The sequence below is a fragment of the Arachis hypogaea genome, chromosome 2 (genome assembly GCF_003086295.3).
Source record: "Arachis hypogaea cultivar Tifrunner chromosome 2, arahy.Tifrunner.gnm2.J5K5, whole genome shotgun sequence".
NCBI lineage: Eukaryota > Viridiplantae > Streptophyta > Magnoliopsida > Fabales > Fabaceae > Arachis > Arachis hypogaea.
The window spans coordinates 60,832,236-60,842,095 of record NC_092037.1 but is presented as its reverse complement, the minus strand read 5'-3'; the positions used below and the strand labels follow the sequence as shown (position 1 = coordinate 60,842,095).

The 9,860-nt window shown below is 39.1% G+C and overlaps 1 non-coding gene across 1 annotated transcript; it reads right to left on the bottom strand.

Moving 5' to 3' along the window:
- Nucleotides 1-7,626: 7,626 nt before the first annotated feature.
- LOC112766936 (small nucleolar RNA R71) lies at nucleotides 7,627-7,734 on the bottom strand. The gene has a single exon (XR_003184629.1). It is a non-coding gene; the product is annotated as a small nucleolar RNA R71 (small nucleolar RNA).
- Between the last annotated feature and the right edge of the window lie 2,126 nt (nucleotides 7,735-9,860).

The window sequence follows — 9,860 nt, the reverse complement described above, 5'->3', positions numbered from 1 at the left end:
GGAATTTCAGATAAGTGTATGGAGATGCTGTATTCCTTTTGAATCTCTGCTTTCCTACTGCATCCATCCAATCTTTCTTACTCCTTTCCATGGCAAGCTGTATGTAGGGCATCACCGTTGTCAATGGCTACATCCCATCCTCTCAGTGAAAAAGGTCCAAATGCTCTGTCACGGCACGGCTAATCATCTGTTAGTTCTCGATCATGTTGGAATAGAATCCCTTGATTCTTTTGCGTTTGTCATCACGCCCAGCAATCGCGAGTTTGAAGCTCGTCACAATCATTCAATCCCAGAATCCTACTCGGAATACCACAGACAAGGTTTAGACTTTCCAGATTCTCATGAATGCCGCCATCAATTCTAGATTATACCACGAAGATTCTGATTAAGGAATCCAAGAGATACGCACTCTAGCTTTCGCTTGTAGAACGGAAGTGGTTGTCAGGCACGCGTTCATACAGATGGATGATGATGAGTGTCACGGATCATCACATTCATCAGGTTGAAGTACGAATGGTATCTTAGAACAGGAATAAATTGAATTGAATAGAAAATAATAGTAATTGCATTAAAACTTGAGGTACAGCAAAGCTCCACACCCTTAATCTATGGTGTGTAGAAACTCCACCGTTGAAAATACATAAGTGATGAAGGTTCAGGCATGGCCGAGAGGCCAGCCCCCAAGGTATAAGAACTAAACGTTCAAAGATGTCTAATACACTAGTAAAAAGTCTTATTTATAATAAACTAGCTGCTAGGGTTTACAAAAGTAAGTAATTGATGCATAAATCCACTTTCGGGGCCCACTTGGTGTATGTTTGGGCTGAGCTTGAACGTTACACGAGCTGAGGCTTATCTTGGAGTTGAATGCCAAGTTGTAACGTGTTTTGGGCGTTCAACTCTGGTTCGTGGCGTATTTCTGGCGTTTGACTCTAGAATGCAGCATGGAACTGGCGTTGAGTGCCAGTTTACGTCATCAATTTCCGAATAAAGTATGAACTATTATATATTTTTGGAAAGCTCTGGATGTCTAATTTCCAACGCCGTTGAGATCACGCTATTTGGAGTTCTGTAGCTCCAGAAAATCCATTTCGAGTGCAAAGAGGTCAGATTCCAACAGCATCAGCAGTCCTTTGTCAGCCTTTTATCAGGGTTTTGCTCAGGTCCCTCAATTTCAGCCAGAAAATACCTGAAATCATAGAAAAACACACAAACTCATAGTAAAATCCAGAAATGTGAATTTAGCATAAAAACTAATGAAAACATCCCTAAAAGTAGCTTGAACCTATTAAAAATTACCTAAAAACAATGCCAAAAAGCGTATAAATTATCCGCTCATCAGAAGCCTAAAGAAAAGCTCTCAAGGCAGGAATCCAATCTCCGAAATAAGGATTCCCACAGAGATCGAGAAGACATCCCATTAGGAGAAGAAGACCCATTCATTGAGGATATCATGAGGGCTAAAGTTCCCAGAAACTTTAAAATCCCTGACATGGACCTATATGACGGGACGACAGACCCGAAGCACCACCTGAATAATTTCAAAAGTCAGATGTATTTAACCGACACGTCGGACGCCACTCACTTTAAGACTTTTCCGAAAACTCTAACAAAGGCAGCCATGAAGTGGTTTGACAGCCTCCCCCCAAGGTCAGTAACTTGCTTCGATGATCACTCGCGCAAGTTCCTCGTGCGATTTTCAATTCAAACAGACAAGGTCAAGTATGCTCCTAGCCTACTAGCTAGGAGTAAAACAAGAGATAGGAAAACTCTTGAGAGACTACATGAAAAGGTTCAACAAAGTGTGCTTGGAAATCCAAGATTTACCTACTGAAGCAGTAATAATGGGTCTCATTAATGGACTCTAAGAAGGACCTTTCTCCCATTCCATCTCAAAGAGACACCCGACTTCCTTGAGTGATGTACAGGAACAAGTTGAAAAGTACATCAATATGGAAGAAAATGCCAGGTTACAAGAACATAACTGGCGACTATGGCATCCCAACCAATCAAAAGAAAAGGAGAAGGAGCCCAAGAAAAACGAAGAAATCGGGTCCGAAAGGCCCAAAAGATATCATTCCTACACTCCCCTACGAGTTTCCCTGGTCGATGTTTATAGGGAAATTGTCATATTGAAAAGCTACCTCCCCCGTAACCAATCAAGAACAAAAAGGGAGGAAGCCGCAATGAATACTGTGAGTATCATAAGTTGTATGGACACTCCACTAATGATTGCTACGACCTGAAAAATGTAATAGAGAAATTGGCCAGAGAAGGTCGGTTAGACAGATATCTCATGGAAAGGTCGGAAAATCATGGAAAGAGAAAAGGGACTATGAAGGTCACGGACGAAGAAGTCCACCCCACAAACCCCCAAATGACATATACATATGATATCGAGAGGCTTTGCAGGAGGAGGGGTGACCAAATCATCTCAGAAAAGGCATTTGAAAGAAGTTTACCAAGTCAGGAATGAAGGACCCGACCTTCCAACCATTTCCTTCACCAAAGAAGAGGGACAAGGTATTGTGCCTGGCCATGACGACCCAGTAATAATCACCATGATTCTCGCCAACGCTCATCTACATAGAACTCTGGTGGACCAAGGGAGCTCGGCGGACATCCTGTTCAAACCAACATTTGATAATTTGGGATTGGACGAGAAAGAGTTAAGGGCCTATCATGACACTCTCTTTGGATTAGAAGACACTCCCATTAAGCATCGACTTCATCCTCGTCGATGTAGCTTCTGCCTACAATGCCCTAATAGGCAGAACAATCCTAAATCGGCTTAGAGCAGTAGTTTCTGCCCCCCATCTTTGCATGAAGTTCCCAACACCGGAAGGGATTGCTACCATCAGAGGAGATCAAAAGTTGGCAAGAAATTGTTACAATGAAAGCCTTGACCTGAGAGGTAAAGGCAAAGAAGTCAATATGATCGAGTTTGGAGGAGTCCGAGTTAAAGAAGAGCTACGACCACAGCTTGGAGGAAAGACTGAAGAGATGCAGATCAGGCGAGAGGTCGGAAAGAATACCATCATAGGAGCTAGTCTAACGGAAAGACTGAAGCAGAAGCTGACACAACTCCTACAACAAAATTCCAACCTTTTTCGCCTGGAAAGCTTCCGACATGCCTGGGATAGATCCCGAACTCATGTCACACAGATTGGCTATTCATTCGAGATCCCGACCTGTCCAACAAAGAAGACGAAAGCTAGGACCTGAGAGGGCTTAAGTGGTCGAAGAACAAGTACAAGCCCTACTGGAAGCAGGCTTTATAAGAGAAGTCAAGCACCCTGCCTGGTTGGCAAACGTGGTGCTAGTCAAGAAACAGAATGGCAAATGGAGGATGTGTGTTGACTAGATGGACCTTAACAAGGCGTGTCTAAAAGACCCATATCCTCTACCAAATATTGATACCCTAGTAGACTCCAGCTCGGGGTATCAATACTTGTCATTTATTGATGCTTACTCGGGGTATACCAAATCCCGATGCACAAGCCATACCTATCAAAGGTTGATGAATAAGGTGTTTGCACATTATTGCTACGTGGTCATGCCATTTGGAGTAAAAAATACAGGAGCTACCTATCAAAGGTTGATGAATAAGGTGTTTGCACACCCACTTGGGAGAGTTAATGGAGTTGTATGTAGACGACATGCTGGCGAAAACTAAGGACGACAACAGCCTCCTGGATGACCTCTCGAAAGTCTTCACCAATATAAGAGCACACGGGATGAGATTAAATCCCGATAAGTGCGCCTTCGTAGTGGAGGCTGGAAAATTTCTAAGATTCATGCTAACACAAAGGAGGATTGAAGCTAACCCCGATAAGTGTAGAGTGATGAGCGGATAATTTATACGCTTTTTGGCATTATTTTTAGGTAGTTTTTAATAGGATCTAGCTACTTTTAGGGATGTTTTTATTAGTTTTTATGCAAAATTCATATCTCTGGACATTACTATGAGTTTGTGTGTTTTACTGTGATTTCAGGTATTTTCTGGCTGAAATTGAGGGACCTGAGCAAAAATCTGATAGGAGGCTGAAAAAGGACTACAGATGCTGTTGGATTCTGACCTCCCTACACTCGAAATTGATTTTCTGGAGCTACAGAACTCTAAATGGCGCGCTCTCAATTTCGTTGGAAAGTAGAGATCCAGGGCTTTCCAGCAATATATAATAGTCCATACTTTATTCGCGTTTAGATGATGCAAACTGGCGTTCAATGCTAGCTCCATGCTGCATTCTGGAGTAAAACGCCAGAAACACGTCACAAACCAGAGTTAAACGCCAAAAACACGTTACAACTTGGTGTTTAACCCCAAGAGGAGCCTCTGCACGTGTAAAGCTCAAGCTTAGCCCAAGCACACACCAAAGTGGGCCCTGGAAGTGGATTTCTGCACTTAGACTTATTTCTGTAAACCCTAGTAACTAGTTTAGTATAAATAGAACTTTTTACTATTGTATTTTGAGATAAAGGGGGGAATTAGTCTTTTGATTAATCTCTTGATCACGTTTGGGGGCTGGCCATTCAGCCATGCCTGGACCTTTATCACTTATGTATTTTTAACGGTGGAGTTTCTACACACCATAGATTAAGGTGTGGAGCTCTGCTGCACCTCGAGTATTAATGCAAAGTACTATTGTTCTTCTATTCAATTCATGCTTATTCTTATTCTAAGATATTCATTCGCACTTCAACCTGATGAATGTGATAATCCGTGACACTCATCACTATTCTCACTTATGAATGCGTGCCTGACAAACACTTCCGTTCTACCTGCGAAAGCTAGAGTGTGTATCTCTTGGATTCCTGACCCACGTTGCATGGTTGCCTCGCTTGACAACCGAGCCTCCCATTCCGTGAGATCAGAGTCTTCGTGGTATAAGCTAGAATCCATTGGCAGCATTCTTGAGATCCGGAAAGTCTAAACCTTGTCGGTGGTATTCCGAGTAGGATCTGGGATGGGATGACTGTGACGAGCTTCAAACTCGCGAGTGTTGGGCGTAGTGACAAACGCAAAATGATCAATGGATCCTATTCCAACATGATCGAGAACCGACAGATGATTAGCCGTGCTGTGACAGCACATTTGGAACATTTTCACTGAGAGGATGGGAAGTAGCCATTGACAACGGTGATGCCCTACATACAGCTTGCCATGGAAAAGAGTAAGAATGATTGGATGAAAGCAGTAGGAAAGCAGAGATGCAGAAGGAACACAATATCTTCATGCACTTATCTGAAATTTCCACCAATGAATTACATAAGTATATCTATCTCTATGTTATGCTTTATTTATCTTTAAATTTTGAAAATCATTATAACCATTAGAATCCGCCTGATTGAGATTTACAAGATCGCTATAGCTTGCTTCATACCGACAATCTCTGTGGGATCGACCCTTACTCACGTAAGGTTTATTACTTGGACGACCCAGTGCACTTGCTGGTTAGTTGTGCGAAGTTGTGAAGAAGAGTGATATTACAATTGTGCGTACCAAGTTTTTGGCGCCATTGAGATCACAATTTCGTGCACCATGTTTTTGGTGCCGTTGCCGAGGATTGTTTAAGTTTGGACAACTGACGGTTCATCTTGTTGCTCAGATTAGGTAATTTTCTTTTCAAAAAGTTTTCAAAAATCTTTCAAAAATTTTTTATTTGTTTTCGTTTTTCCAAAAAGAAATTTTCGAAAAATCCAATAAAATTAATAAAATCATAAAAACAAAAAATTTTGTGTTTCTTGTTTGAGTCTAGTGTCAATTTTTAAGTTTGGTGTCAATTGCATATTTTTAAAAATTTATGCATTTTTTCGAAAAATTCATGCATTGCATTCTTTCATGATCTTCAAGTTGTTCTTGGTAAGTCTTCTTGTTTGATCTTTAAATTTTCTTGTTTTGTGTCTTTTATTGTTTTTCATATGCATTTTTTAATCCATAGTGTCTAAACATTGAAAATTTCTAAGTTTGGTATCTTGCATGTTTTCCTCTCTTGAAAATTTTTCATCTTGATCTTCAAAGTGTTCTTGGTGTTCATCTTGACATTCATAGTGTTCTTGCATGTTTTCTTTGTTCTGATCTTAATTTTTCATGTTGTGAGTCATTTTTGTATTTTCTCTCTCCTCATTAAAAATTCAAAAATAAAAAATATATCTTTTCCTCATTTTACTCATAAATTTCAAAATCTTTGGGTTGACTTAGTCAAACATTTTTAAAATAAGTTGTTTCTTGTTAGTCAAGTCAAGATTTCAATTTTAAAAATCTTATCTTTTTAAAATCTTTTTCAAAATCAAATTTTTTCTTTTTTCCTTTTGTTATTTCCGAAAATTTTTTAAAATTGATTTTCAAAATCTTTTTCTTATCTTTATTTCATGATTTTCAAAAACTTTACTAACAATTAATGTGATTGATTCAAAAATTTGAAGTTTGTTACTTTCTTATTAAGAAAGGTTCAATCTTTAAATTCTAGAATCATATCTTTTAGTTTCTTGTTAGTCAAGTAATCAATTTTAATTAAAAAAATCAAATCTTTTTAATTTCCTTTTCAAATCTTTTTCAAAATATCTTTTCAATCATATCTTTTTAATCATATCTTTTTCAAATCATATTTTTTTTCAAACTTTAATTTCAAAATCCTTTATAACTTCTTATCTTTTCAAAATTGATTTTCAAATCTTTTTCAACTAAGTAATTAACTTTGTTTATTTTACTATTTCTTATCTTTTTCAAAACCACCTAACTACTTTCCTCTCTCTAATTTTCGAACATTCCTCACCCTTTTTCAAAATTCTTTTTAATTAACTAATTGTTTCAAATTTTAATTTTAATTTTATTTCTTCTCTTAATTTTTGAAAATCACTAACCATTTTTCAAAAACAATTTTCGAATTTCTCTCCATCTCATCTTCTTCTATTTATTTATTTAATTACTAACACTCTTCTCTTCATCTTAAAAATTCGAACCCTCTCTTCTTCTCTGTGTTCGAATTTTTCTCTTCTCCTTCTTCTATTCTTCTTTTCTTCTACTCACAGAAAGGAATATCTATACTGTGACATAGAGGATTCCTCTTCTTTTCTATTCTCTTCTTTTTTTATATGAGCAGGAGCAAGGACAAGGACATTCTTGTTGAAGCAGATCCTAAACCTAAAAAGACTCTGAAGAAGAAGCTAAGAGAAGCTAAAGCACAACAATCCAGAGAAAACCTTACAGAGAATCTTGAAAAAGAAAGAGACATGGCCGAGCCCAACAACAATGCAAGGAGGATGCTTGGTGATTATACTTCACCTACTTTCAATTTTTATGGAAGAAGCATCTCAATCCCTTCCATTGGAGCAAACAATTTTGAGCTGAAGTCTCAACTAGTTGCTCTAATGCAACAGAACTGCAAGTTTCATGGACTTCCATCAGAAGATCCCTATCAGTTTTTAACTGAGTTCTTGCAGATCTATGATACTATTAAGACTAATGGAGTAGATCCTGAAGTCTACAGGCTCATGCTTTTCCCTTTTGCTGTAAGAGACAAAGCTAGAACATGGTTGGACTCACAACCTAAAGATAACCTGGACTCTTGGGATAATCTAGTCACGGCCTTCTTGGCCTAGTTCTTTCCTCCTCAAAAGTTGAGCAAGCTTAGAGTGGATGTTCAGACCTTCTAGCAAAAAGATGGTGAATCCGTCTATGAAGCTTGGGAAAGATACAAGCAATTGAACAAAAAGTGTCCTTCTGACATGCTTTCAGAGTGGACCATTTGGGATATATTCTATGATGGTCTATCTGAGTTCTCTAAGATGTCACTGGACCATTCTGTAGGTGGATCCATTCACCTAAAAAAAATGCCTGCAGAAGCTCAAGAACTCATTGACATAGTTGCAAATAACCAATTCATGTACACCTCTAAGAGGAATCCTATGAGTAATGGGATGCCTCAGAGGAAGGGAGTTCTTGAAATTGATTCTCTGAATGCCATATTGGCTCAGAACAAAATGTTGACTCAGCAAGTCAACATGATTTCTCAGAGACTGAATGGATTGCAAAATGCATCCAACAGTACTAAAGAAGCATCTTCTGAAGAAGAAGCTTATGATCCTGAGAACCCTGCAATGGCAGAGGTGAATTACATGGGTGAACCCTATGGAAACATCTATAATCCCTCATGGAGAAATTATCCAAATTTCTCATGAAAGGATCAACAAAAGCCCCAACAAGGCTCTAATAATGGTGGTAGAAACAGGTTTAGCAATAGCAAGCCTTTTCCATTATCTTCTCAGCAACAGAGAGAGAATTCTGAGCAGAGCCTCTCTAGCTTAGCAAATATAGTCTCTGATCTATCTAAGGCCACTTTAAGTTTCATGAATGAAATAAAGTCCTCCATTAGAAATTTGGAGGCACAAGTGGGCTAGCTGAGTAAGAAAATCACTGAAACTCCTCCTAGTACTCTCCCAAGCAATATAGAAGAAAATCCAAAAAGTGAGTGCAAGGCCATTGATATAATCAAAATGGCCGAATCCAAAGAGGAAGGGGAGGACGTGAATCCCAATGAAGAAGACCTCATGGGACGTCCTCCAGACAGAAAGAAGTTCCCTATTAAGGACCTAAAGGAATCTAAGACTCATATAGAGACCATAGAGATTCCATTAAACTTCCTTCTGCCATTCATGAGCTCTGAGAACTATTCTTCCTCTGAAGAGGATGAAGATGTAACTGAAGAGCAAGTTGCTCAATATTTAGGAGCCATCATGAAGCTGAATGCCAAGTTGTTTGGTAATGAGACTTGGGAAGATGAACCTCCATTGCTCATTAGTGAACTAAATACATGGGTTCAGTCAAACTCTACCTCAAAAGAAATAATACCCTAGTAAATTCTTAATACCCTATACCATAGGCACCATGACCTTTGAGAAGGCTCTATGTGACCTGGGGTCAAGTATAAATCTGATGCCACTCTCTGTAATGGAGAAACTGGGGATTTTTGAGGTACAAGCTGCAAGAATCTCAATAAAGATTGTAGACAAGTCAATAAAACAAACTTATGAATTGGTAGAGGTCGTGTTAGTGAAGGTTAAAGGCCTTTACATCCCTGCTGATTTCATAATCCTAGACACTGGGAAGGATGAGGATGAATGCACCATCCTTGGAAGACCTTTCCTAGCCACAGTAGGAGCTGTGATTAATGTTGACAGAGGAGAGCTAGTCCTTCAATTGAATGGGAACTACCTTGTGTTTAAAGCTCAAGGATCTTCCTCGCAACCAGGAAGAGGAAGCATGAAAAGCTTCTCTCAATACAGAGTCAAACAAAGCCCCCAAAATCAAACTCTAAGTTTGGTGTTGGGAGGCCACAACCAAACTCTAAGTTTGGTGTTGAACCCCTACATCCAGATTCTAAGTTTGGTGTTGGGAGGTCCCAACAATGCTATAAACATCTGTGAAGCTCCATGAGAGCTCACTGTCAAGCTATTGACATTAAAGAAGTGCTTATTGGGAGGCAACCCAATTTTTATTTATCTATATTTCTATTGTTCTTTTATGTTTTATTAGGTTTATGATCATGTGGTGTCACAAAACAATTGCAAAAATTAAAAACAAAATAAAAAAATAGCAGAAGAAAAAGCACACCCTAGAGGAAGAGCTGTCTGGTACTTAAACGCCAGAAACAAGCATCTGTCTGGCGTTTAACACCAGAAACAAGCACCAAGCTGGCGTTTAACGCCAGAAACAAGCATCAGGCTGGCGTTAAACGCCAGAAATAGGCTACATTTGGGCGTTTAACGCCAGAAACAAGCTGCAGTCTGGTGTTAAACGCCAGGATTGCATTCAGAGGGCGTTTTACACGCCTAAAAGATGCAGGGATGGGAAATCCTTG